The following is a 27,634-nucleotide window of genomic DNA, read 5'->3' on the forward strand; positions in this document are numbered from 1 at the left end:
TAATAGTAGAGAAAGTGACGCCTGGATAACGTCATTAATTGATATGATACCATTTTAATAACGTAATTGTCACGCATCATCCAACAATTAAGAACTTTCATACAAGATTATAATCGAATAATTTAACCCATTTATGCCTAGCGTCTAGAAGAAATGAATTGGCAAACAGTGTATACCCAGATGAGACGCCGCATGATGCTGCCAGTCTCCCGGATAGAACACTAGAATTGGGTCTCATTAGCGACATCTTACTAATATAAATATATATTGGGTATTTGGGAAACTTGTCTATTGCCAATTAACTCAGAACTGACTTTTTGTTCCTGATTAAACACTTAATTCATAAACTAAATTGTTGTTCTGAAAATATTAGTTGGATACATATCTAGTGCACCGTAACATGAACTTTACAAAGTATCATGGAATTTAAGGTGTGATTATATGAATTTATATTGCAATTTCTCACATATATAACGATACATGTTGAATTTACCTCAGAAGTGATCAAAAGAAAAGATTTTAACCCGTTTATGATTTTTATATAGTTGTCCATGTATGCATTTGCCAATGTTTAAGAGTTTCCCTAAATACTTAGGGGTGTGTTATACTTTAACCTTCCAATATCTTAGAAACTTTCACCAGACTGGTTCCGCCCTCTTTTTTGTCCATTATCTTTAAACTGTGAGTATTACAGAATCATCAACGATTATAAATAATTTAAAAACAAGGTCGCGGCAGCGTAGTGGATATGATGCCCGGCAAGCGATCAGGAAGGCATAGGTTTGATCCATACTGAGGGAGCGTTAGCAAAATCTCTTAGTACATGCAGAACTGGGAACGTATTCTAGAAGCATCTTAAGTTAAATTTAATTCTTATCCTTAACTTGGGAAACTTTCTTAAGTGTTTCATTTCCAATTGCAATAGTTTGGCATCAAGAATTTCATCGGAATAACATCATTATGTCAATGCTATTTTAGGAATACCAAAATAAACATGCGAGTCCTTATCTAGTACAGAAATACAAACATTTTAATTTTTAGTGAAATTATTTAAGAAATGACTCAAGATGTTTCTGGAATACCACCCCCCTGGTCCTCAGTGATAGAAGAACTATCCAGTCTTAGTGGTTAGTGCATTATTTCAAAATTACCGAAGCGATAAGACACTTGCATGTATGAGGCAATATTCCAAAAAGAAACGATGCTGTTGATAACTCAGTATGATACTGATAAGTTAAATATTTCCGAACTCCACTTACACTGGAAACTCTACTGCTTGTTCAGCGGCTTTGAATAGAGCTGCAGAATACTATTTCACTGTCTAACTGCTCTGCAGAATATTCTACATCTTGTAGTTTGCCTATATAATAAATTATGTTAGTAAATTTATAGATCTTCCTAATATATTTTCTCTTGATTGTGAATGTTAAATGCTTAAGGTTGCGGTCATGTTGAAAGTAAATCAAAATGTCGCTTGATGTTACATGTACAAGAATTTGGTTTTTGCACTTAAATTGTCTGCTCACCTTTATGTTGTCACATCATCATAACCCTTGTCACGAAGATTTTTAACCGGTTTATTTTACCAGATATAAAGCAACACAAGAAATCCATTATGCTTTTCATTGTTAGATAAAAAAACTCTCCCTTTTTTAATCAGCATTGATACATTACGAAACTACTTGTTATCTTCGTGGCGCGTTGATACATTACGAAACTACTTGTTATCTTCGTGGCGCATTGATACATTACGAAACTACTTGTTATCTTCGTGGCGAATTGATACATTACGAAACTACTTGTGACCTTCGTGGCGAATTGATAAATTACATTACGAAAGTACTTGTTATCTTCGTGGCGCGTTGATACATAACGAAACTACTTGTTATTTTCGTGGCTCATTGATAAATTACGAAACTACTCGTTATCTTCGTGGCGCATTGATACATTACGAAACTACCAGTTAATCAGCATTGATAATTACGAAACTACTTGTTATCTTTCTGGCACATTGATACATTACGAAACTACCTGTTATCTTCGTGGCGCATTGATACATTACGAAACTACTTGTTATCTTCGTGGCTCATTTCAAATCAAGAAGATAATATGCCACTGTGGTCTCGTAGAAAAACACACAATTATGTCGCCGTCCTGTATACACCTCTCTTAAATGTTTGACACTTGTACCTTTCTTTTTCAATTCGGCAAAGAGTACATAGTTTTTTTGGCCTGGGGCGTAGCCCTAAGGCCATAGCAATGATACAGAAGTCTGAAACAGTCAGAATTGGCTGGCTGCCAAAACCCACTAATGAATTCCCAAAAGTCCGATTTACCACTTGGCGGTAATTCATGCGCAATCAAAGAAGTTCTTCGCAGATCTCAATAACCCGTCTTGTAAATACAGAACATTACTATATAACATGACAGTGTCATAAAACGTGTACAAAAATATAATTGAAGCAAAATTACTCAGCATTGGCTACGACATATTTTTTTATATTTTTGTTTACATATTCATGCGAGAATAAGTTCCCCACTTGACGGTCTATGCCGAAAAGATACGAGTGTCTACGGAGACATAAAGAATTTTTTTTTTCTGATACATTTTTTGAAGACATTACATTTGGTATTTATAAACATATTTTAAGATATTGTTATTTTATTTTGCGTTAACGAGACATTCAAGAAAAAAGAACATGAAAACAACAAAAACAAACATTCATGATAATTCTCGGAAATATACGAAGTTACCGGATATAATATTTCACTGCGCAGATCGAGCGCGCAAATCGAGCGCGAACAGTTCTACGTGAGACAACGTACACAATCTGTACATCGTTCTTTATCAGGGTAAAAGCCCAGTCTCACTATGATTCCGGCGGAGCCCCTTTGCGTGATTCGGGATCTACCGGGATGAACTGGGGCTCTACCGGGATGAACCGGGGCTCCATCGGGAACGACCGGGATGAACCGGGGAAAACCGGGGCTCCACCGGGAAAGTATTAAATTTTTTAATTCTTCCGGGATGAACCCGAAGTCACCGGGAAGGGCCGGGAAGGACCGGCAACGACCGGCGCGGCACCGGGAACAACCGGGACGGCACCGGGAACAACCGGGACGCACCGTAGCTCCACCGCGGCCCATACAGACCCCGGCAGAGCTACGGCAACGCCCCGGTGAATGCCGTTAGGGTCCCGGTATAGCTACGGTATGTAAGAAAACAGGCGCTCTGCCGGAACGCCAACGGCATTCACCGGGGATCCGCCGGGGCATTACTGGCGACGACCGGGATAAAACCGGGGCGTTGTTGTAGCTCTGCCGGGGTCTGATGCCGGTATAGACACGGTGAGTGCCGGCGTTGATACGGTATACCGGGGTTCTTCCGGCTTTCACCGGGGCTCAACCGGGGCACTACCGGCGACAACCGGGGCTATGCCGGGAAGCTGCCGGCTTTCACCGGGGCACTACCGGCGATAAACCGTAGCCAGTCCGGGTTGACCGGGACTCTGCCGGGCTGTTGACCGGCTTCAACCGGGGCGGCACTGGGAAATAGTGTAACTGCGTTAAAAAAATTCCACGAATCATCCCGGTCCTCGCCGGTCGACCGGCGATAGCAAACCGGGAAGGACCGGGGCTCTACTGGCAAAAGTGAGACTTGGGCTTAAGTGGATTTTCTTTTGTATACACATTACAAAGGAAGTATGAGTGTTTTCCTGATCTCTTAATTATGTAATAGAAAGCTATTTTAGGCTATTGGAAGTGATTTATTTGACGCCAACAATAACAGTTTTTTGCGGCCATGTTGTTGTTGTTGTATATCTTCACCTCACCGCCTATGTAGACGAACCTCTACCAGATCTGTAGAGTTGAACAAAAGGTTATCGTTCCCACAACCAGTATCGTGTTGTCCTCCACCTTCTATGTACACTGTAGTATATAAACAGCTATTGTCTTGTCTTACCGTCTCTGAGCTTCTGCACTTAACCGCTAGGGTCAATCCGTATAAATTCGGACAAAGGGAGAAATTCGGACAAAACATCGTAAATGCATTTTACGTCACACTAAACCTAGCCCCACACCTTCAGCGCCTACAGCGCTTTGATTACTTTAAGCAAACGGTTGCTTTTCATGTAAAAAATGACAGGAAAAATAAATATGTAATCAATAATGATACTTAGACGAAATTTTAGTCGCTTTTATAATGCAAATAATTATATAGTTTAGCATTCTTTGAAAACACTTGCGGGTTAAAGCGTTAACATAACTACAACGACATGCTACTATTCAATTATTATGCGAACTATTAAAGGTCCAAATGAAAGTGTGTTTAAAGTGAGATAATACGCCTTATGTATTTTTATTTGCATCGTCTATGAAAATCGAGCCTACAATGCATTTTGTACAAAAACCGTAAAATCTTGGAGTAGCCTTTATTTTAATAAATTGAATTATGAGAGCTTTGTGCTGATAAAAACAATTTGGCTTGATTTGCGTTACATGTTAACCCGATCGTGTGAATTTCAGGCTGAAATATAGAATTGTATTTTTAAAATGTTTATATTTAAATCAACTATTAATATATTTATACGATGCGTCTTTGTGTTTACATCATTAAAACGTGCTATTTCGGGAAGATATCAAGTGTAATCATGTACAATTACTGCACTCGCTGTCCTGTTGACTTTCAAACCCTTTATACGATATGTTATCATACTCATTACCAAATGTTGGAGCTCAAAAGGTAAAGGAATGTAATTTGTAATTTGTAAAGCTTGTTTAAAACTCATAAACACTAAAGCTCATTGAACTGGAATTCAACCATGACCATGGAATGATCAGGATACGTTAAAATGTAAGCGATGCACGAACATCAATACCTTTGTACGGTGGCATAGAGGTGACATTCACTTCTCTTTTTTTAAATTGCTCTCCTTTTTTTTTCTATCTCGTGGCCACGACATAGCTAACTCGACCGATGGAGTAGTAGTAATAGTAGTAGTAGTAGTAGTAGTAGTAGTAGTAGTAGTAGTAGAAGTAGTAGTAGTAGTAGTAGTAGTAGTAGCAGCAGCAGCAGGAGTAGTAGCAGTAGTAGTAGTAGTAGTAGTAGTAGTAGTAGTAGTAGTAGTAGCAGTAGTAATAGTAGTAGTAGTAGTATTAGTAGTAGTAGTAGAAGTAGTACTAGTAGTAGTAGTAGTAGTAACAGCAGCAACAACAACAACAGCAGCAGTAGTAGTAGCAGCAGTAATAGTAGTACTAATAGTAGTATGTTATGTTATATCAGAGCCTTGCCTTCTTTTACCAGCTATATATATGCGTACAGAATATTTACACATGTTACGCAACATTTGATTCGCTTACTTACTCGGGATCTCGAGATGACGAAAATTCTCTCCTCTTTTATTTAATGCACTCTGCCTTTATTTACTGCACCGCTCTTTTTCAATTGTACGCCGCTTTTATTAAGTTTTGCACTCCTCTTTTTTCTATCTCCTGGCCACGACATAGCTAACTCGTGGCCACGAGATAAAAAAAAGAGGAGAGCAATTTAAAAAAAGAGAAACACCGCACTTTTTTTTTAATTGTACGCCGCTTTTATTAAGTTTTGCACTCCTCTTTTTTCTATCTCGTGGCCACGAGTTAGCTATGTCGTGGCCACGAGATAGAAAAAAGAGGAGAGAAATTTAAAAAAAGAGAAGTGAATGTCACCTCAACACCACCGTACCTTTGCCACATTTGGCTTTTGGTTAAAGATAAAGCGCGAACTTCATAGGTATGAAACGGGTAAGCTTAAAAACGATATGAAAAAATGATTGTTAAACAGTTTTATGTTTGGATAGATCTAGAATCGTAGTGTGCGTGTTCAACAACCAGCCACGCATATAGCTTTGTTGGTGGAGTGCTGTACAGTGTCTGGCGATCTTGGATTGTTTCAAGAGATATTAATTAGTGGTAACGTAAATGCTGTCCATCATGCTTGTTCGGGGACGCTCTTGTTCGAAGAGTCTTATTCCTGACATGTCTGTGTGCTTAAGCGGTTGGTTAAAGGGCAGTTCATGTAAAAAAAATGAGTTCTCTGAGACCACCATTGAGGTGAGACCGTGAGATTTTATCAGTAGGATTAAATGGCTGTATTTACTGTATGTCTTTACTGGTCCATACTTTTTTCCGATTGAAAAATTACTGGTACCAGCCCAATTTGGAAAATTGTGCACGAAAAATTCGCGAAGTGAAGTCTTCATTTTGGGAAATTGATGTGTTTGATTTTTTGCTCCCAAATACTTTTAAATTGATATCTAAAATTTAATGTTGTCAAATTGTAAATATTTACTTAGGTTCAAGCCATAGAGCTGCATAGGAAAACTACCCATTTTTTTTTAGAAAACTTTAATTACTAATTGTTTGACAGAAATTGGAATATTTGTAGTTCTTTCCTAATTGGGAAAGTGCTGTTTTTCGGTACTTCATACTGAAGGAAAAGAATCACTGTTATTTCTAATCCCCCACTCAACCCAATTTTTTGTATAAACCTCACCAGATCAACCTTCCATAACCGTGTATTTCCTCTATGCATTCACAGTTTGCATCATGGGCTGAGGAGGCCATGATTGCCTCCCTGCTGCGGGGCACAGTGACCTACACCGTCTTCGTGTTCAATGATACGGCATTCAACACAGCCCCAGTTGAAGAACGACAGATCATCAACAGTATCTCGGGAAATGAGGCCAAGCGAGAGTACCTTGAGACCTTCGTATGTAAGCTTATATTAATACTTATGTTCTGTAAATTTATAGTTTTGTTTCTAGTCCAATTATTCATTTTAAATAGAAGCCTGGAGACTTTTTTGTTTCTGCTTATACAGGGCTTTTTTCCCCTGTTTTTGTGAAGCGGCCTTGGCCCCTCCCTATATTTTGAAAACAACATGAGTCGCGAACTATTCAAAATTGTGAAAAAATGAGTTTCAAACTGTTAAAAATTGTGAAAAAATGAGTCGCGAACTTTCTAAAATTGTGAAAATTTGAGTCGCAAACATCTTTAAATTGTGAAAATTTGAGTCGTGAAATTCCAAAATTTGTGAAAAACTGCCATTCTCACAGAAAGAAAAAAGCACTGTTATATCCCTTTTGTTTCTGTAATATAATGGGTTTGTTTCAAGCCCAGTGATATCACGATTAATAAATGAAGTCCTTATGGCTGTCATAAGCTCATGTTCACACTGTTGGTGTTTCTCTTAAGAATGGGTTTGGAACTTTATAGATGGTGTCCTAATATATAAGGTCCATATACCAGAAACTTGTCCAAACGATTTCTTACTAGGCATTTAACTGATTTATTTGCGTCAAGTAGTTGTTAAGTTTTATCAATAATTATTAAACGTTCTAGATGAATCATTTTCCCAATGACAGGTAAATTTAACTGACCTGTGATATCTTTCTCCGTCCCACCTTATAATTTATTATATGCCCGACCATAATAAGTATTACTGAATGCGCAATGTGCGTGTTATAATAAAGATACTACATTTATGTATCACATTATCTATTTTATTACAGAAAACAAAGAATGTCATTATGTATCCAGTCGCTATTTAACGCCTTTACATAATTTACTCTCTGTTTTATGTGGACAATGTCGTAGTTGCTTTCAACACATTAATATACACAGCATCTTAATAATATTCCTGTTTGATTTATTTACAGTTCAGTCAGAGAGAAACACAGATTCTTTCCCCGGAAGGTCAAGCACAGCCACATCACTGAATGGACGGACGTTGTTTATTGAGCGACGAAGGATAACATTCACTGTAAGTCAGCTATATCTGCCTTTTGGTTGGCTGCTATGGGACAGAAATAGGGCCCAATTGCTAAAGAAGTATGGTATAACTTATTTTACTTGAGCAGTGATCACTTGGATATCTTCAGTTACTCAAACCAAGCATCAATATCTTGATAACTTGAGCTTCAATAATTCGACAGATCGAGCATTGATATTTGTATAACTCTAGCATCAATCTTGATAAATTGAACAATTATATCAATTTGAATTTAGCATTAATATCGTGAAAACAGAAAAATATTTGTATATATTGATACTCGCGTATCAACATCTTTTAACTCGGACATATACTAGTATTATATAAGCGCCTTTTGAAGTATTTTTTCATTTTTTAATATGGCCCATCAATTATCTTTATATTCCACAAATTCCAGCTCATACCTTACGAACACACAAAATGAGCAATACAAACAAGACAATTTTGTTGCATAAGTTACCTGTCTGCTACAGGACCTAGGAGGTACCCACGGCACGGACGGCGTCTTTCTGAATGGCGCATTGGTGGACACAACTTTCCGATGCTCAAACGGTTACATTCACAGACTGGTTCAGCCCCCACTACCAGTCAGCAGTAAGAACGCGTTCCTGTGGGTGACACAACCTGATCTACTTAACATAAATACAGCGTAAGTTTCTTTTGACCCATTGAATAGTCCATGATTGCAAAAAGTTATGGTTATAGTTTAAGTGTTCTATAGTAAAGGAACATACAGATTTTGCTGAATATTATGTTGACACATTTTAATGTCCTTTTATTTAGATGTATGTTTAAACTGTCAATATATTTTAGTTTCGATGAAAATATGGTCATGACTGCAAATGTTTATTCATTAAGGTTTAAGAAAGATAGCAAATTTTGGAAAATTATTGCAATTTATGTGATTTTGTCACTGTTGGAGACAACTGCAATTGACAGGACGAACCCTGATTATCTGATCGCATTATTTTGAGCAGATAAATATAATGTCAAATTGTATACTATTACTATGTATTAGCAGAGTAACATAGTTTCAATGCATGTAAACCTGAAGAAAAAATCCCACAATTTACAGTTTAACACATGCCACCATCCAGAAATGACCTTGAGTACAATATTTTCACAACAGCGGGCCTTTTCCAGGCCATTTTGGGAATAATGTAATTTAAGGAAAGGGTACCAGGTATTTGGTGCGTGAAAAGTCCACTGATTTGGGAAAAGCGAATTTAAAATAACTCTTCATAATTATTCAATTTAGAAGTACAAAATCGCATACACTATATTATATACTTTGTTAGATGAACTTGAAATAAAAATGAGATATAATAATCATTAGATGCTGCTTTTAAAGAAAAAAAGTTTTGGGGGAAATTGCGAATTTTTTTTTCAATTTGTGATTTTTTTCCATTTTGTTTTGGGTATTGGTCCGTTTGACAGAGGTAGATACACCAGGAAAAGGCCTAAACAGTCAGTAACTTTTAACAAGAGTTTTAGTTGCTTATATGGGTTATGTGGAGTATTGAACGTATTTTAAACTTTTTAAAATAGATCCAATTTACTCTTCTATGTCCGAAGCAGAAAGCTTTCTGGAAAAACCAGTTCATGTTTGCTTTTGATTTTTGTAATGCTCTCTAAGAGAAAAATCACCATATTGAGGACTTCTGAAAACTATCATCAACCCCAGCTTTGCCTTGGTATTTACACAGAAATGTGTCGTTATTTTCAGTACATTTAATGCAATGATACAATCAAAGTACTGACAGTACTGGTGTGACGATGCTTTTTAGAGGATGTTTATAAAAGCATCAAGTTAAGTTTATCTACATCACCACAATCACCACAATTGTGTATGTTGGTACGAAAAAAAAATTGCGTACAAAAATTTTGCGAAAAAAATTTGGGTATGAAAACAAATTTGGGAACGAAAAAATATTTGGGAAGAACAAAATTGGGACCGAAAAAAATTTGGGTACGAACAAAAAATTGGGGATGAAAAAAAAATTTGGTACGAAAAAAAAATTGGGTACGAAAAATTTTAGGTACGGAAACAAATTGGGGGAACGGGAAAGTAGTACCTGTGGGGAACTTGACCCACACTCGCACATTTTCGGCCCTTTCCGTCAAACATCAGATAATGCGGTAATGCGGTCCTACCTACGCGCGTCAAAATGTAAGCGAAATATGAACACAAGTCTGTCAGGAACGAAGAAAATCGTGTATTGATGTAAGTTTTTTGAAGAAATGTGCAGAAAATATATTAATCAAGAGCTGTGTTTGTGAAACACAATGCCCCTGCTGGGCAGCTTTGAAGCCATATATTTTACCTTTGACCTTGAAGGATGACCTTGACCTTTTACCACTTAAAATGTGCAGCTCCATGACATACACATGCATGCCGAATATGGAGTTGCTATCTTCAATATTGCAAAATTTGACCTTTGACCTTGACCTTGAAGGATGACCTTGACTTTTCACCAATCAATATGTGCAGCTCTATGTTGATACGCATGCACGCCAATATTGAAAAAGTTATGGTCAATGTTAAAGTTTTTGGACAGACAGACAGACGCTTTATATTTGACATTTGACATTGAAGGATGACCTTCATCTTCACCTTTTACAACTAAAAATGTGCAGCTCCATGAGATGCACATGTATGCCAAATATCAAGTTGCTATGTTCAATATTAAAAAAGTTATGGCCATTAAAGTTTTCGGACGGACGGACAGACTAACACACCGACTTACTGACTGACAGTTCAACTGATATAGGCCACCCTACCGGGGGCATAAAAAACCATGGCGATATTTTTCTCAGCCACATTATTGTTAATAGTTTGATATCACAAAATGAAAGTTAAAGTAGAACTGTCAAAAATGACAACCTGTCAACGTGTTGTTTTTGCTGGCACGAGAGGGCGATTACACTCAATGTGTTCACATTTTGACCATATGCTTTGTCAATGACCTTTATAGTATGGGTAGCTTTGATATTATTTATGCTATCATCTAACTGCATGATTGTGTATATGTTTTCAATACACAAAGCATAAATAATGATATAAATATACTGATTGAGCTTATAATAATCTGAGAACTATAGCCAGGTCAATTAAGGGCTTAAAATACAATTTTGTGTCCTGATTTCATGAACAAATGACCATGCATGTCCTAGATTTCAAATTCAAGGCCCTGGTGTGACACATTGGTAGCATAACCGTAAAACTGTTACCAGGCTTATGAAATTAGTTTTTATTGAACTATCTAAGGAAATCTAAATCAGGCACTGATTTTTCTTGTTTTAATACAGTCATAGATCAGTTGTGGCCTCTGGGTAATGACCAATTTTGCTTACTTGTCACACCCTTAAAACTTTTCACACGTCTATAATAGCAAATCTGGATTTAGGTGATCTTCAATGGTACATTTAAACTTTAGCTCTGTTACAAGAGTGCTGGTAAAGTTCAGTCACATATTTAAATCTAGGCCATGTCAAAATCAAAGTGTCAAAGACAAATGAAAGATGCGTTCATTAATTATTGTCCAGTTGTTTACTACTGCTGTAAGTTTTTATATAATATGACTGATGAACATCATGTGAGAGAAAATTCACACTATCATTGGATATCAGGTTTAGCAGCCTTTTAGATAACAAAGTATGCTAGTTTTCAATGTCGCTTCTGGGGATCAAACCGGTAGGGCTTTTAGGAAGATTCAGAAATTTTCAATCCCTCGAGAGCAAACAAACCAAAAATTAAGTCAAATATTGCCGACTCGGTTTTTTGAGTCGGTTCATGAGGGATAATGGAACTCGATTGGTCATTGTCGGCTCTGGTACTACTTACATGTACCCCGGGTACTCTTAAGTATACTTACATGTACCCTGGGTATTCTAAGTATACTTACATGTACCCCAAGTACGGTAAATAAATGTAATTGTACTCGGTCCATATTAGAATGTACCCGAGTTGTATTCGCGCCAAAAATCCGATGTCGTAAAACGCGCAACCGATTATCTTAAACACACTTCTCTTCAAAAAACACTGCATCAACATGCTTTTTGAGTATGTGTTCCGATAATATAGAGGCCATTCTACAGAAAATTGACATAAATGTGCAGGGCTTAACACTAAGGCACGTCCGAATGGCATTCACTGCCTGCACCTTGGTCCGGGCTACCCAATGTCCCAGGAACATGCCCGACCGGTCGTGTGTATTTTGGGCGGGATTATATGTTCTATATCAATAAACTGCGTTTTAAATAAGCTTTTCAAAGATGCAAAAATCTTAATACAGTACGATCAGATGACAATTAAATCCCAGAGTGAGTTCGGAGACAACAAACGGATCGTATCTCGAAATAGATTCGGAACCCCCTGATTGCAATCAAAAAGAGACCGACAATTCAGAAAATCACCGGCGGTTTTCCTGGTAAAACACGTCAGTACCTATTTTTAAACGGAATGCCGCTAAACACGGTTTTTGATTGGTTTCCTCGAAGTGACGTGATTTCTCAATGAAAATACGCTTGAAACTAAAAGCCGGGATCGCCCAGGATCGTCCGGAATGATGAAGGTATAAAACTCGACATTAACACAAAGTTACTATAAAATTAATAGTTATTTATCAATTTTAAATAATTTTAATTTGTTGTCATTATGGAAAAGTTATTCCATCCTTTAGACGATTAATAAATCCATTTAGAGGAAGAAAGAGACTTTATTTAGATTAGGAGTGTTTTGACAATATTTTTTACGCAATTCAATTAGCAAAACTAATATTAATGGTCGATCCCGGCTTTTAGTAGAGAGTTAACCCTGTACAATTGTTACAACTACCGTAACACGTTACTTTGCTAAGATTCACTTACCATTTCTTGTAAGACGGTAACCCGGCAATCTATGTAAAAAAGGTTTTAACGTTCATGTCGTTGTTTAAGTTTGGCTTTACGGTTGGGGTGGGGGTTCCTCGGATACGAAAAGAAAAGGGAAGGGGGAAAGTAAGAGAAAGTATGAGGAAATAAAAATACAAGAAAATTGCTCCAGAAATGGCGTGAAGATTACAAATAGATGTCTTAAATAGATGAATATTGAATTCAATAGCATTAATAAGGCAAGCTAATAAAAATGATATAATCATAACTGCGCATCTCCAAGCAAAAATAACACTGCTGCTTCCGACGGAGACAGCTCTTAGCTCTTAGTAACATTCCCAATGCCAAATATCAGCAACTGTCAGGAAAACTGTTGTCAGATGTGAGCTTGTGGTAACCATGAAAACATGGTGGGTAATTTTAACTGGTTTGTTTCCACAGTGTAAATACAAAAGCAGAAAATCTATTGTTATGATTTAATAATTAAGTAAAAATTCTAGGACCTAGTAATTTTTAGCTCATCTATTTAAAAAAAAGAGCTATTGTCATCACCTGAGAGTCAGCGTCTACGTCGGCGTCCAGTTAAGTTTTGTGTTTAGGTCCACTTTTCTCAGAAATTATCATTGCATTTAAACATTGCACACTTACTAACAATCATGAAGGGGCTGGGCAGGAAAAGTTAGATAACTCTGGCTGGCATTTTGACAGAATTATGTGCCCTTTTTATACTTAGAAAATTTCATACTTGCAACACTTACTTACTATCATAAGGGGACTTTGCAGGCAAAAAAATGTAACTCTGACCGGCATTTTGACAGAATTATGGCCCCTTTTATACTTAGAAAATTAAAAATTGTGTTAAGTTTTGTGTTAGGTCCTCTTTATTCCTAAAGAATCAAAGCTATTGCTTTCATACTTGCAACATTTAATAACTATCATAAGGGGACTGTGCAGGCAAAGTTATGTAACTATGACTAGCATTTCGACAGAATTATGGTCCCTTTATACTTAGAACATTGAAATTTCGGTTAAGTTTTGTGTTTGGTTCTACTTAACTCCTTTAGTATCATAGCGATTGCTTTCAGACTTGGAACACTTACTAACTATCATAAGGGGACTGTATTAGACAAGTTGTATAACTCTGATTGGTATTTTGACGGAATTGTGACCCTTTTTTGACTTAATAACTTTGAATATTTGGTTAAATTGTGTGTTCAGATCAACTTTCCTTCTAAAGTATTGAGACTATTGCTTTCAAACTTCAACTACTGTCTTACTTTCAGGGTACTGTACCTGGCAAGTTGAATTCGACCTTGACCTTTGAATGACAGTGACTCTCAAGGTCAAATTAATAAATTTTGCTAAATTTGCCATAACTTATTTATTAATGAACAGATTTGATTCATACTTTGACAAAACAACACTTACCTGATAAATCACAATATACTCCACTCAAACGATCCCCCACGCCCCACCCCAACATTCCATCTTTTTTTCCTTGTTTCCCCTTATTTTTGAAAGATTATCTAATAGATGACCACAGCCCCAAACTATACTCCCCTCTCAACCCCCCAAACCCACCCCAGACTCCCCTACACAAAACACAACTCCCACAAATATTTATTTATATTATTTTATCTTTGAAACGATCCAACCCAAGAATCCTCCGCCTCCCTATTTTTTTTCTTTTTTTTTCTTATTTTTGAAGATAATGAAAGAAATTACCACACCCCCACACTATACACCCATCTCCATTCTCAACCCAACCCCTTTTTGATTGAAGTATTGTGATAGGTCCCTTCACCTTTAAGAAAATAGATGAGCGGTCTGAATCCGCTAGGCGGTGCTCTAGTTAAAAAATATGTATGATAAACAAATATTCAAGAATGTTTTCATCATGAACATTGACAAGCAAATATGATACAAGTGGTATAAATAAATTGATTACAGGATTTAACATTTATTAAAACATATTATATTATGATATCATCTATTACAAAACATTTTGCTGAAGCAGGATGGCTGCTGTTCTGCTAGAATAGCTAAATAAGCTGTTAGAAGTTTGAACACTTTGGAATCAACCAAACAAAACAGACATAACTGCCTAACATAGTCCATAATATCCTCTGACTAACAATTTCATGAGTCCTAAAATAGGTCATAATATCCTCTGACTAACTGTTTATATTCAGTTACAATACAGTCCATTTAGCCAAGTATCAAAGTATTGAAATGGCATATTCATTATGCTGTAGATTCTCATACATATATTCTGATTCAAGCATTCTTGTAAGTGTGTATTATCATATCCAGATATAACCAAACCAGAAATGCTTTGACATTCTCATGAATGCCTTTTAAAGTCATAACTTCCTCAGCTATGTCTCTTGTCTTCTTTCTATCCTTTTGTCAAAAAGTATTAAATGCAATACAGTCTGATAGGCAGAAAAAATGGAATCATGTCAGGGACAGTTTTGCACCTAGTCCACTTTTTTGTCATGGTCATAAATCTCTGCACATTATCATAAAATACATTCTATAGCATGCTATAATTTTATTTCAGCAATGAGGTGTCAAACAGACACAAACCAACTTTTCTGGTTTTCACATATTACTAACTATGTTATAACTTATAAGTAAATGTGCATTCGAAAATTAGGCTTTTTGCTTATTTTAAGCTCGGCTGCTTTCGGAGAAAACCTGAGGTCAATATTGTCATAGCAAGCTCTTTGTCGGGCGTCTGCTGTCCGCCGTCCGCGTCGTGCTAAAACCTTAACATTGGCTCTAAAATCAAAGTGCTTCCACCTACAACTTTGAAACTCCATATTTGCTGCACCTTGATGAGTTCCACATGCCACACCCATTTTTGGGTCACTTGGTCAAAGGTCAAGGTCACTGTGACCTCTAATATAAAACTTAAACATAGGCTCTAAAATCAAAGTGCTTCCACCTTCAACTTTGAAACTTCATATGTATATGTTGATGAGTTCTTCACGCCACACTTTCATTTACTGTATTCAAAACTGAACCCACAGCCGAGCGTTGGCACCCGCTATGCGGTGCTCTTGTTTATATTACGATGCAGTCACTTCATTTGAAATGACTGTTGTTAGTTATTTCTCTCATACATGAGTGGGTTAACTCAAGTCAACTAAATGGGTAAACTCAAGTAACCAACCGTTCCACAAAACTATACCTCAATGTCTAAATCTAACATCAATGTTATTAGGGCCCATATTCATCAACCAATTCTAAGACTTAGGAATAAATATACAAATTAGACATAGAACCAATAAAAAATATACACCATATTTGAATATCTACATGCTACCACTGATGATATCGTTATATAGAGAATTACAGGTTACTGCCTGATCTTTTTGTAATATATCAGGCAAGGCTTAGAATAACATAACGGCATTTGCCGAGCCGTTATTGTATTCATTCCGTGCCTGATATAACAAAAAGATGTTTATTATACCTTTACGTCCCCGATTTTAAAGAAATAATGAAAAAATCGCTAAAAAGCTGCAGTTTTAGTGGAAAAAAAAAGACTTTTGTCGTTGGACGTGTTTATAATGACGTCATGAGCACACGCGCTTAATATTTTTTTTTTCAGTTTGTGTTGCATTTTGGGTTTCATTTTGTGTTTATAATATATTACATCTTGGTATAAAATTGTTTGTTTTGTTGAATCTGATTCGATTGTATTAAAACTGATAACTTTATAGTTGATTCCGAGTAATATGACCATCCTCCACACATGACTGATATAAGAATTTCCTGTTGACCATGATATAAACAAATATATCAGGTAACGTTATATCAGGCAGATATCAATGCGGTGGCATGATAAAAACCTTTTTTTTGTGCATGAAGATTGATGTAGATCAGGGATGTTAATGCCAAGTTTAACTCAAATTAAAGCCATTGTAGAATATTTTAAATGAAATAATTTCTGTATTGTTAGACACAAGTCTTAGGATTGTCATTCTAAGTTGACAGAGTCTGCCTTTAAGATTGCATACACATATAGAAAAAACACATTATCTTGTAATACATGTACAATTGGACAAAAATATGTCTGCGTGGGCCTTCAACATGATCATTAGATTCAACAATCTAATATTTGTGTAAAAAACTCCTCTTGCTCTTTTTGCAACAGATAATGACATTTTGGATTGATGTTTTTTGCCCATGGTCATGTTTACTTACCGGGGTAGTTATCCAACTACATTTAAAACTGTATCATAAATGTCCACCCCTCTTAAGCTGTTTGAAATGCAAATATTTACACTATTATCCAGCCTTGCATGCGGTCATTAAAGGGACTTGTTCACATTTGTGTTAAATAACAATTAAAAAGGGTATGTAAAAATGTAAAAAAACCTAGTTTTCTTATTCACAAATAAATAATTTTTTTTTCATTTAAGCCCACTGACATTAAATTGTCTCAATACTTCATTGGACGATTGCAAAGGTTTAGAATAGTCAAAACCTGTGTTATACAGATATTTCAAAAATCATAAAAGTCTGTGCACAAGTATCTTTAAAGAAAAGTATGAAGTACATGTTTTTATAGTGTAATGTAAACTGCGTTGTGTACCTACCATCTAAAATTGCATGTTACGTTTGTCTTTCAATAATTGCTTGATAAACATTTATTCCTTTCATATTTTAAGCCGTTTGTATGTGTATTTATCTAACAGATTTGTAAGTTTTATGAAAACTAATTATCTGTGTAAGGTAATCTAGTTGTATATTTATTGCTTAATATTTTAATTGTTTATTAAATGAATAATTTATTTGATTATAATTAAATATATGTATCAAGCTGTTAATTGACATTACAACAATTATTAATGCATTTATAATTGTTGCCCTTACTGTGAAAAAGGAGTGGACCATTACTAAGATTTGCAATTGTGTGTCGGTCTTAATCAGGACCTTCTAACAACCAAATAGAACTTAATCTTGGTTTATGCTCCTTGGTACATATGTATGTAAGAAGGCCATATTGGGAAAGTCCCCTCCAACATCTTCACATTCAAAGTTTAAACAGGCGTAAACATTCCATCCAGTCTGCGTCCAACCTGAATTTTGCATTTGTTGGAAACCCTATAATGGCATAGGAGACAAACATGCCCATAAACCCATCCTGTGTTTAAATTGATTTGTATGCCAAACCCATGTTCAAATGCTTATGTCCGCTCCATGTCTTCTGTGTCTTAATGTGAAGGATTAACATTAAATGTTTAGGTTAATGTTCAAATATGAAGGTCATTGAGATGATATAAAGAAGCATTTGACTTCTCACTCCAGCCCAAGGTCACACTTTGAGATAATTTTGTAATGTTTCTGTCTTCTTCATAGACAATATACCATATACCAATATGCCATTAAACAGTTCGGGTTGCGTTTGAGCTTGCATTTTCAAGCCTATTCTATATACCCCATGACTTCTTGAGATATATGTCACTATTGTTAATTTATCGTATGTTCATTAGATTTTTGGGTAACTTGTTACTATGGTTTCTGTATCTCCAGTACATCAAAATGCACTACCTTCCTGACAATGCTGTGTTCATTTCCTACCTGGAACACCAGGAGAGCTATCAGACCGCCGATACACAGACCAGGGCTATTTTCATGAGGTCCAACGAGAAAAGTAAGTTTTAAAAAGTTTTTCTTATAATAATGACGCTTATTTTCATAAATATGTGTTTATCTTAAATGACTAGGCTCACAACTACAAACATTTAAGGCTAATTTTTAATATAAAATGCAAAACTTTGAACATTGAAATCTAAGCTCAGTAAGATGTTTTTTCGATAAAGTTTGTTATGTTTGAGATTGGCAAACTATTTTTATTCGGCAAAACTTAGTGACTTAATGGACACTCTTATTGTCAAACTTAACATCAACTAAATATTTTGCATTTACAATGCTTGATTAACTTGTTTTTTTTATTTTTATTGCTTAAATGTATTATATTAAGTTAAATTATTGAAACTTATGAAATTAATTATCTTTGTCATAGGGCATACTTGTGTTATCGAATTAGATGGTGTCTTATTGTTTTTATACAAGCTACCAACAACAACAAAAAACACATTTAAATCAATGCTTTCATAACCTATAGTTTCTATATGTATATCTCACATTCTGCCACATTTCCAGTATAAAAAAGTAGAGTAATTTCGGGTATTATCGAACCTTTAGTGATAAATAACCTTTTTTTTTGTTTCGTAACTACTTTCACTTCAGAAGATACATGTCACTAAAAAATACCAATTATGATTGGATAATTTAAGCCAATTAAATTACTTGTACCTCGTACTAAAGAGTATGGTTGAAACGGTTTAAAGTCAAAACGGCATCTGCTTATATCGACCCCTTGCGGCAGTTATCGTCCTCCTTAAGGGTTGTAAAAAAATGTTCAGATGTATGCATACATCCATTTTTGAATAAACATTAGAAATCTGAGAAACACATATGATATTAACACCGTTAATATAAATAATCTAAGTCAGACGCAAAGCATGCAAAGTAAATATCTACTTAGATATGACGTAATTAGAGTTTTAATTAATTATGATGTTGACTCCAAATACACACTTTGATCAACCTTAAGTGGAAAAAAATATGCTTTAACAATAAGTTAGTTGCATGCATTACAGAAAAAAAATCATTGTCTAAGTCTGCATTTGTGAAACCAGCGCAAACGACGTGCCACCACTTACAACACGATGCACAACTTATCCATGCATCAGGGTCACCGTCAGTGGATTTTAGGTTGTCGCATATTGGGCAGACGTTGACAAAGCTCTCTTCGAAATCATAACTGTCTGCTTCCATGTACAGAACATCCGACAGTTCAGTATCTAATGACTCACTGTCGTTCCGCTTACGCTTTGGTTTCGTTTACTGCAGTTTGGTGCTGTTTTCTTTATCTTCTTTTTCACGTTTTTATGGTCCTTCTTTTCCTCCTTCTGTTCACCTTTAGTTTCATCTTTTCAATTCTGTTTAGCTATTTCTTTGTCTTGTTTCTTTTGTTCACGTTCCTTTAGCAACTTTAATGCCTCTTGACCAGAAAGCGCCGTTGGCAGTACACGGCGCAATTGTTTCGCCGTTTTCTTTGGTTTCGCTAGAGGTACACGCAAGTGCTTAAACACAAGAGGTACAATCCCAAGCATGTTCTGCACATTTTCTATTGTTGCCAGAACCTCATGTTGATAATCGCGCAATGTCCTCGGAGATGGCTCGGTAACCATTTGCGGTGGGCTGGAATAAGTGAGGACCCAAGGCGCAACATGTCAATCGCGTCTGAACTTAAAGGGAACATCTCAGCATGACGAGCCGCCCTTGCTGCAGTTCCAAATACTGCGACCTTGTCCCAGGCGATCTTGAAAACAGCGGGGAAATCATTTTTGGTATTAGCCATTCCAACATCACAGATTTGTCACTCCTTGACAGCTGCAATCCGTGACGACTTAAGCGGAGAGAACAAGCTAATATCTGCTGCTTGCATAAGGTGAGTAGCGTTTTCCAGCAAGCAGTATAATATTATCTAATGCCGTGAACAATACTCAGACGTTTCCAACGAGATATGGGTCAAATGTCTATCTACGAAAACACCGGCTTTTGAATATTTTTGTCGATCACAAATCGGTCGATGACTTTGATATATTCAAGAAACGCACTTCGATTCATCCAGCCGTTGGCTGTTGTTGTATAGACAGCCTCCGAAAACCCAGCAAGTCCAACATTGCGGATACACTCCCCTGGAAATATAATCATTGGTGCTGGGTACTCGCTAAAGGCATTAAATGACACCATAACAGTAATTTGAATCTTAGTGTTTGTTACAATTTAGTTCACATTTTTGGAACCAGTGGTGGCTAACACGCGGCCTGATTTCACAGCCAAGGGGAAACTCTGACTCGTTGGCGTTAAAGAAGCGTCTGGGATCTTTTATCAACGCATCGTGGTCATTGGGGAACTGTAGATAAAAAATGCGTGTACATTCTTGAACCAACCTTCAATCTTTTCCTTGGTAGTGATATAACGCTTATGCCCTAATCCAATTGGTTTACGGAAAGTGAGATCTGGGTGCCTCTTCATAAAACCGCTTAACCTGGATATGCCGGGGAGATTGTTATTAAAAGGCATTACACGACCGTCGATGTTAAGAACGTACTGTACTTCCTTCAGAACTAAAATCACCCTTTACTTAACGGAAAATCAATACTGCTCATCAATTTTACGTAATTGATAAGTGTTGCCTCTTCTGTAGGTTTAAAACGCATTGCCGACCAATATGTTCGACTTCGGGGACCCGACCTGATAGTTTGTCAAGCAATGTAGTTTTGAGCATTCCATAGGCCTTAACTGCCTGTTTGCGCGATAACTGCTCTGTTTTTACAGCAGCGATTGCCAACTCCATTGCCTCAGGTTTATATTTTAATCGTTTTTAAGCACTCGCCTGGGCCGACATCTTATCTGTTAATATAAAAACCGTATACGCTTAATACATTAACTTATCAAATTAGAAGGGAAGAGGGGGTCCATATATCCAGACACACTTATTTTTTTCGTACGGTATTATCGACTCCCCTTAAAAATATTTTACGTATACGATAAATTATGTTATAACATGGGACAAAATTGTCACAAAACCAGGTTTTCAATTTGAAATAAAAGTCTGATAAAGGGAGACAATTCAAAATGTGCATTTTTACCACCCTCGTGTAAGATTCAATTTATTTTTACTCGTGGCGACCTTGATTTCAATTTGAAAAAAAGTCTGATAAAGGGAGACAAACTCAAAATGTGCATTGTTACTGATTGTTTAAAGTGACCCCTCTTGTTCCAAAATCAATCTATTTTTAGTCGTGGCGACCTTGACCTTGGAGATAATGACGTAATTCTTTCGCGCGACACACTGTCCAATGATGATGAACAAATGTGCTAAATGATTTTAAAATCTCACAATGAATGACATAGTTATGGCCCGGACAAGCTCATTTATGGCCATTTTTGACCTTTGAACTCAAAGTGTGACCTTGACCTTGGAGATATCAACGTAATTCTTTCGCGCGACACACCGTCTAATGATGGTGAACAAATGTGCCAAATAAATTTAATATCTCACAATGAACGACAAAGTTATGGCCCGGACAAGCTTGTTCTGCCCGCCCGGCCTCCAGTCGGCCCGCCCACCGCCGACATTCGCCAATCTAATAACCAGTTTTTTCCCTTCGGAAAACCTGGTTAAAAATAACATCCGCAGGGCTTATTTTATCCAGATCTACAAACAATTGATCATAAAAGTATCAAATCGAAAATTCAATGCAAACAGACAGCACTACGTACCGTTGGGAAGCGGAAAACTACAACGGGCGAGGCATGGTATGGTATTGCGCAAGGGGGGGTTAGAGGGTTAGGGTTAGGGTTTGGGTTAGTGTAAGGGGTCGGGTTAGGGTTTGGGTAAGCCTAAACCCAACCCTAACCCTAACCCGACCCCTAACCTTAACCCTTACCCTAACCCTTTTTTGGGGTTATCACCCCTGACCATGCCTCGCCCGTTGTAGTTTTCCGCCTCCCACGTACCGTTATCGATGCGCTTAAATTTGCCCGGTAAAAATTCGACATTTTACTCTTCCTATGTAAACATCAAAAATGGCGCGCGATGACGTCAAACATGACGTAGGCCGATTAACTTTATACTTTTCTGCGAAAACGTATTAAGAACATCAATAGCATGAATTTAATTACTGGGGATCGATAATACACGCGGGTCAGCTTTACCACAAATTACTCTTTACTTTTTTCCCCTATGATTTCCTAAAATCGCCTATTGAAGGTTTATAAATTTATCCAGCTCTATAAGTTTAACCATAGCAAATTTAATGTTTAAAATTAAAAATAAGAAATTTTAAAGCATAAGTTACAAAAGAAGTTTAAGTTTTAAAATTGTTGTCAAAACAACAAGATTTGTCCAAATGCAAAGAGCCCCATACCCATAATTAAAAGAAAAAAAAAACACTGTAGTAGTATATAATAAGAGTTCATAGACAGTGGCTTTCGCTTACCACAGTGGTTATTGCCAATACTGATGATGAAGTCAAAAGTGCCCAAGGTTGCAGTTGGGTGATGTTTATGGTGTTGGAGAGGTCCCAGGCTCAACTCTCTGAACTGCAGTATTCTCAGGATCTTTCTGCATCACCGATCACTCAGAGAACAGGCTCGAGATAATAACATCAGACAAATTCAAATACGCAAACGAATTTTAATACATTTCTGCTAAAATTATTAAACTTAAACTTATAAACACTTATTTCCATGTGACTGTGATTGTCTTAACAGCAGAATTTGTACAATGCAAATGGGCTTAAAGGATATATGCACAATATTGTCCAAGATTAACCTGTACAGTTTGCACAGTCTAGTCAGGGATGACGATTTCTTGCTAGACTGGATTTTTTTATAAGAAACGACTTCCCTTAAACGAAAAAAGCAGAATGTGTTGTCCCTCATTAGCCTATGGGGATTTAGGCTAAAATGATAATGAACTGACCATACTTAAATTTTCAGTTTTAGTCCGTAGTGGTGGTGTTACCGCTCAGATTACACAGGGAAACATCACAGTACAGAACGGTGTCATAAATATGATAGACAGGATGCTGGGATATGTCTACAACTCTGTCCGTGAACAAATCAACGACAGGTGTACCATTGCTGGACTGTCTTGTTAACAGAGCGTTTAATTGCATGATTTTTGCATAAAATGTATGGTTCTGTCAATATTATATGTAAAAAAAAATTAAACTTCTGCAAATGTTTATTATCATACTTTATTAAATCTACAAATCTACATTTTATCCAAAATTCAAATTCATATCTTGTTCAACCGTTGAACCAACTATTCAATGCATGTGTGTAGCACAATGCACCTGATATTGTCTAATTTTTGTGTATCTGCAAAACATAATATATTAAATTAATGAGCTACTGCAATGTTTGTTTACCTGCATAAAATAAAATGTTGAATAGACAAGGCACATGGGCATTCCATTGCTGGCTTTCTCAGCAAATTCACGGCACTGATTTACCAGGCAAGACTAGAAATTGCAACGTTCGTTAGCTAGAATGGCGTGACCATGTTCATCCCGACTGATAAGGCCATAGAAATGCTGATAACATACAGGGGCATAGACATGAATCTGAACCGAACATGATGGACTACGTAAGTAATACTGGTAGCATTTGTTTTTACTGACCAGTATCTTTCATGTTGTGTTGCAGCGGTGTTCTTGGTAATTGTGACAGATTTGCGAATGGGATGGCCTCGGCCTAGTATCATGAAACTTATTGAATCAACATTCTGACTCAACTTTGAGTTGCAATTTTTGAGATGAGTTTGATCATCATGCTCAATTTGGTTTTCACAGACTTGTTTCTATGCATCTAACTCATTTCTAAGTTTGTATTGAAGTATGTCCATAATCTTATAGCTGTGGTTTTAGATTGTTTTTGTGCTGACCGACATTCTCAATACCAAGCTGAGTGGAAACTCAAATCTCTAAGTTAAGCTTACTAATTGAGATGATTCTGGGCCCAGGATTCCATTCAAATTATCGTAAGTAAAATACAAACAAGAAGTTCTGATTCTTCCCAAAAACTGATTCAAGAGTGTCTCTGTAAGCATAGGGATTTCAATTGAATGTTCATTATTTTATATATTATTTTACCTGATATTTTACAAATTTTAGAAACACAATCTCAAAGGATTAATTATGTGTAGAATAAAAACATGCAATAGACAGCAACTATTGGATTTATCTCGGATACCGAGATGTTATTCTTTGCCGAACAATGAAATTCTCGCCTCTCTGGAAAAGTTTAATCCCTTGAACTATAGAGGTGCCCGGGGGCGTAGTAATCAGGAGATTAGATCATGGGGTATAAACTCTGGTGTTGACTTGGACAATTTAAAACCCTTACCTGAAATAATCCTTACAATAATATCCAGTTATAGGAAAAACTGTTACATTAATACAATCTGACAATACCAATGTTACCAATAACCTTGTTATAATACAACCTGAATCACCCATACCCGTCGAGCCACCGAAAAAGATAAATGTGTGTTCTTTAAATCCCAGATCTGTTAAAAATAAAACACTCTCAATATGTGACTTTATAATATCAAACGATTTTGATATAGTTGCACTCACGAAAACAAATCTTGGAACTTCTGTTGATAAAGTATGTTCAAGTGAACTTGTTTCAAATGGTTACAACATTAAAAGTGTCCCCCTTAATGATAGAAAGCCATGAGGTGGTGTTGCTATGATACACAAAAAAGGCATTGATATTATTATATTATCATCATTGCAAAATGATTGTACGTGGTTTCTCATGACGCCTTGTGGTTGTTTACAGACCACCGCCATAAAAAGAACGGGTTGAAACCTAACAATTTTATTGAAGAAGATTTCCCGCAATATCTGTCCAATTATGTCATGCTGGACTCTCACATCGTGATAGTATGAGACCTCAACTTTTTCTTGGATGGCCCACATAATAACAATGCCAACACATTTAAAAGCTGCCTTGAATCATTTGGTTTGAAACAACACGTTGATGTTCCAACACAGGACACACGCTTGATGCTGTCATTACCAGAGACAATGATAAGACAGAATTCAATTTCAATGTTTACGACCCTGGACCCTCAAATTCAAATGGCACCATTTCCAAAGATCACTTTGCTGTAACATTCAATGCTCGAGCGTCAAGGCCACCGCCAACTAGGAAAACTGTTACTTACAGAAAGCTACGTTCCATTGACATTGATTCATTTAAAACAGATATTAAAGCATGTGAGATCTTGAACAATGATTCTGAAATTACGAGTATAGATGAATACGTGGATACAATCAATCAAAGTCTTTTGTCAATAGTTGAAAAACACGCACCTTTGAAATCATGGACAATCATTGAACGACCAACATGCCCTTGGTATAATGACGAATTGCATAACGAAAAACATTTAAAACGGAAATTTGAGATAAAATGGCGTCAATCTAAGCTACCGATAGATCACGAAATATACAGAAACCAATGTGCAAAGATTAATAAAATGTTGAAACAGGCACTGGCTGGGTGTTATAAAGATAAAATAGAAGAATGTGGAAAAGATCAGAAAAATATGTTCGAAATAACAAAACAGCTTCTCGGAAATACCGACGAAGTTGTGCTGCCAAAATGTTAATGTTCTTCTTCTAAAGACTTAGCACAGAAATTTAGTGACTTCTTCATCAATAAAATTAATGTAATAAGAACTGACATCAACAGCCAAAACCAAACACAACCATCTCTGATGAATGAAGAAAATTCTAGAATACAAAGTTAACCACTTGTCTAACTATCACCGGCTTCAGAGAAAGAGACATCATTTCAAAATCAGCCACAAAGTCGTGTGAATTAGACCGTGTTCCAACTTGGCTTTTGAAAGAATGCATTAATAAATGGTTACCGTCAATCACGAAAGTAGTGAATGCCTCTATGGAACAATCTTTTAAACAATCTCTTATTCAGCCTCTATTGAAAAAGTCTGATTTCGATGCAAATACATTAAACAATTATAGACCTGTCTCAAATCTCCCCTTTTTATCTAAAGTGGTGGAAAAGGTAATCGACTCTCGCATAGAATCCCATTTGACATTGAATAACCTTTATGAACCAAACCAACCAGCATACCGAAAATATCACAACAGAAACCGCATTGATGAAGGTTCAAAATGACATTCTAAGATCTTTGGATAATAACGATGTCACAATTCTTGTATGCTTGACTTATTCCCAGTGTTTGACGCCATTGATCATGATACGTTACAAACCCGACTTAAAACACAGTTCAAAATAAGTGGAAAACCGTTAGAATGGATAACATCATACCTTAGTGATAGATACCAAAAAGTTTGATGGAGATTTGTCAGAACCAGTGCTATTGGAATTCAGTGTACCTCAAGGGTCTGTGTTGGGTCCGAAATTCTTCACAATGTATACCAAACCAGTAGGTAAGATATGCAAGAACCATGGTCTGAAATATCATTTCTATGCCAATGATGGACAATTATGTCTGTCTTTTGAACCAAGTGAGCCTATGTCAAAAGCAGAAATCTTAAATCGTGTTGAACTTTGTCTAACGGATATTGTTTGCAGGATGAACCGTAATATGCTAAATATAAATGCAGATAAGACCGACGTCATCATATTCTCCTCCAAACAAAATCAATCACACATCCAATGTATAACTGTACAAATTGGAAACGCAGAAATTAAACCATCTGGCTGTGTTAGATACCTTGGTGCATTTATGGACTCTGAATAAAATATGGAAAAACATGTCAACTCAATTTCAAGATCATATTTCTTACAAATACGACAGATCAGCCACATCAGACAATATCTGTCAAATGACGCAACAAAGTTCCTGGTCAACTCCCTTGCCACATCACACATGGACTACTGCACTGGGGTACCAACGACAACACTAAACAAACTTAAGAAGGTGCAAAACACAGCAGCAAGTATTTTATCAAGAACTTGGCGGAATGAACACATCACACCAGTGTTAAAAGAGCTACACTGGTTACCGATGAACCGCCGCATTGAATTTAAAATCTTAATGACGACAAACAAAGCTCTCCACGATCGAGGGCCATCATATATCAAAGACATGTTAAAAGTCAAAATATCATCACTTTCCTTGAGATCTGAAAAATCACTACTTCTTCAACCACCACCAAAATTAGCTCGCCATGTGAAATATGGAGGAAGAAGTTTCACAAGTGTTCAAGACAAGAATTAAACACATTTGTTTGCAAACGTCTATAACGAGTAATGTTTAATAATTATATTGAATGAAGCAGTGAATAA

At 36.5% G+C, this 27,634-nt stretch overlaps 1 protein-coding gene across 1 annotated transcript in view; it reads left to right on the plus strand.

Moving 5' to 3' along the window:
- The window catches only part of LOC127859942 (uncharacterized), a 75,473-nt gene that overhangs the window by 37,274 nt on the left and 10,565 nt on the right, over positions 1-27,634 (plus strand). The gene's annotated exons all lie outside the window — the stretch shown is intronic.

This window comes from Dreissena polymorpha, chromosome 15 (genome assembly GCF_020536995.1).
Source record: "Dreissena polymorpha isolate Duluth1 chromosome 15, UMN_Dpol_1.0, whole genome shotgun sequence".
NCBI lineage: Eukaryota > Metazoa > Mollusca > Bivalvia > Myida > Dreissenidae > Dreissena > Dreissena polymorpha.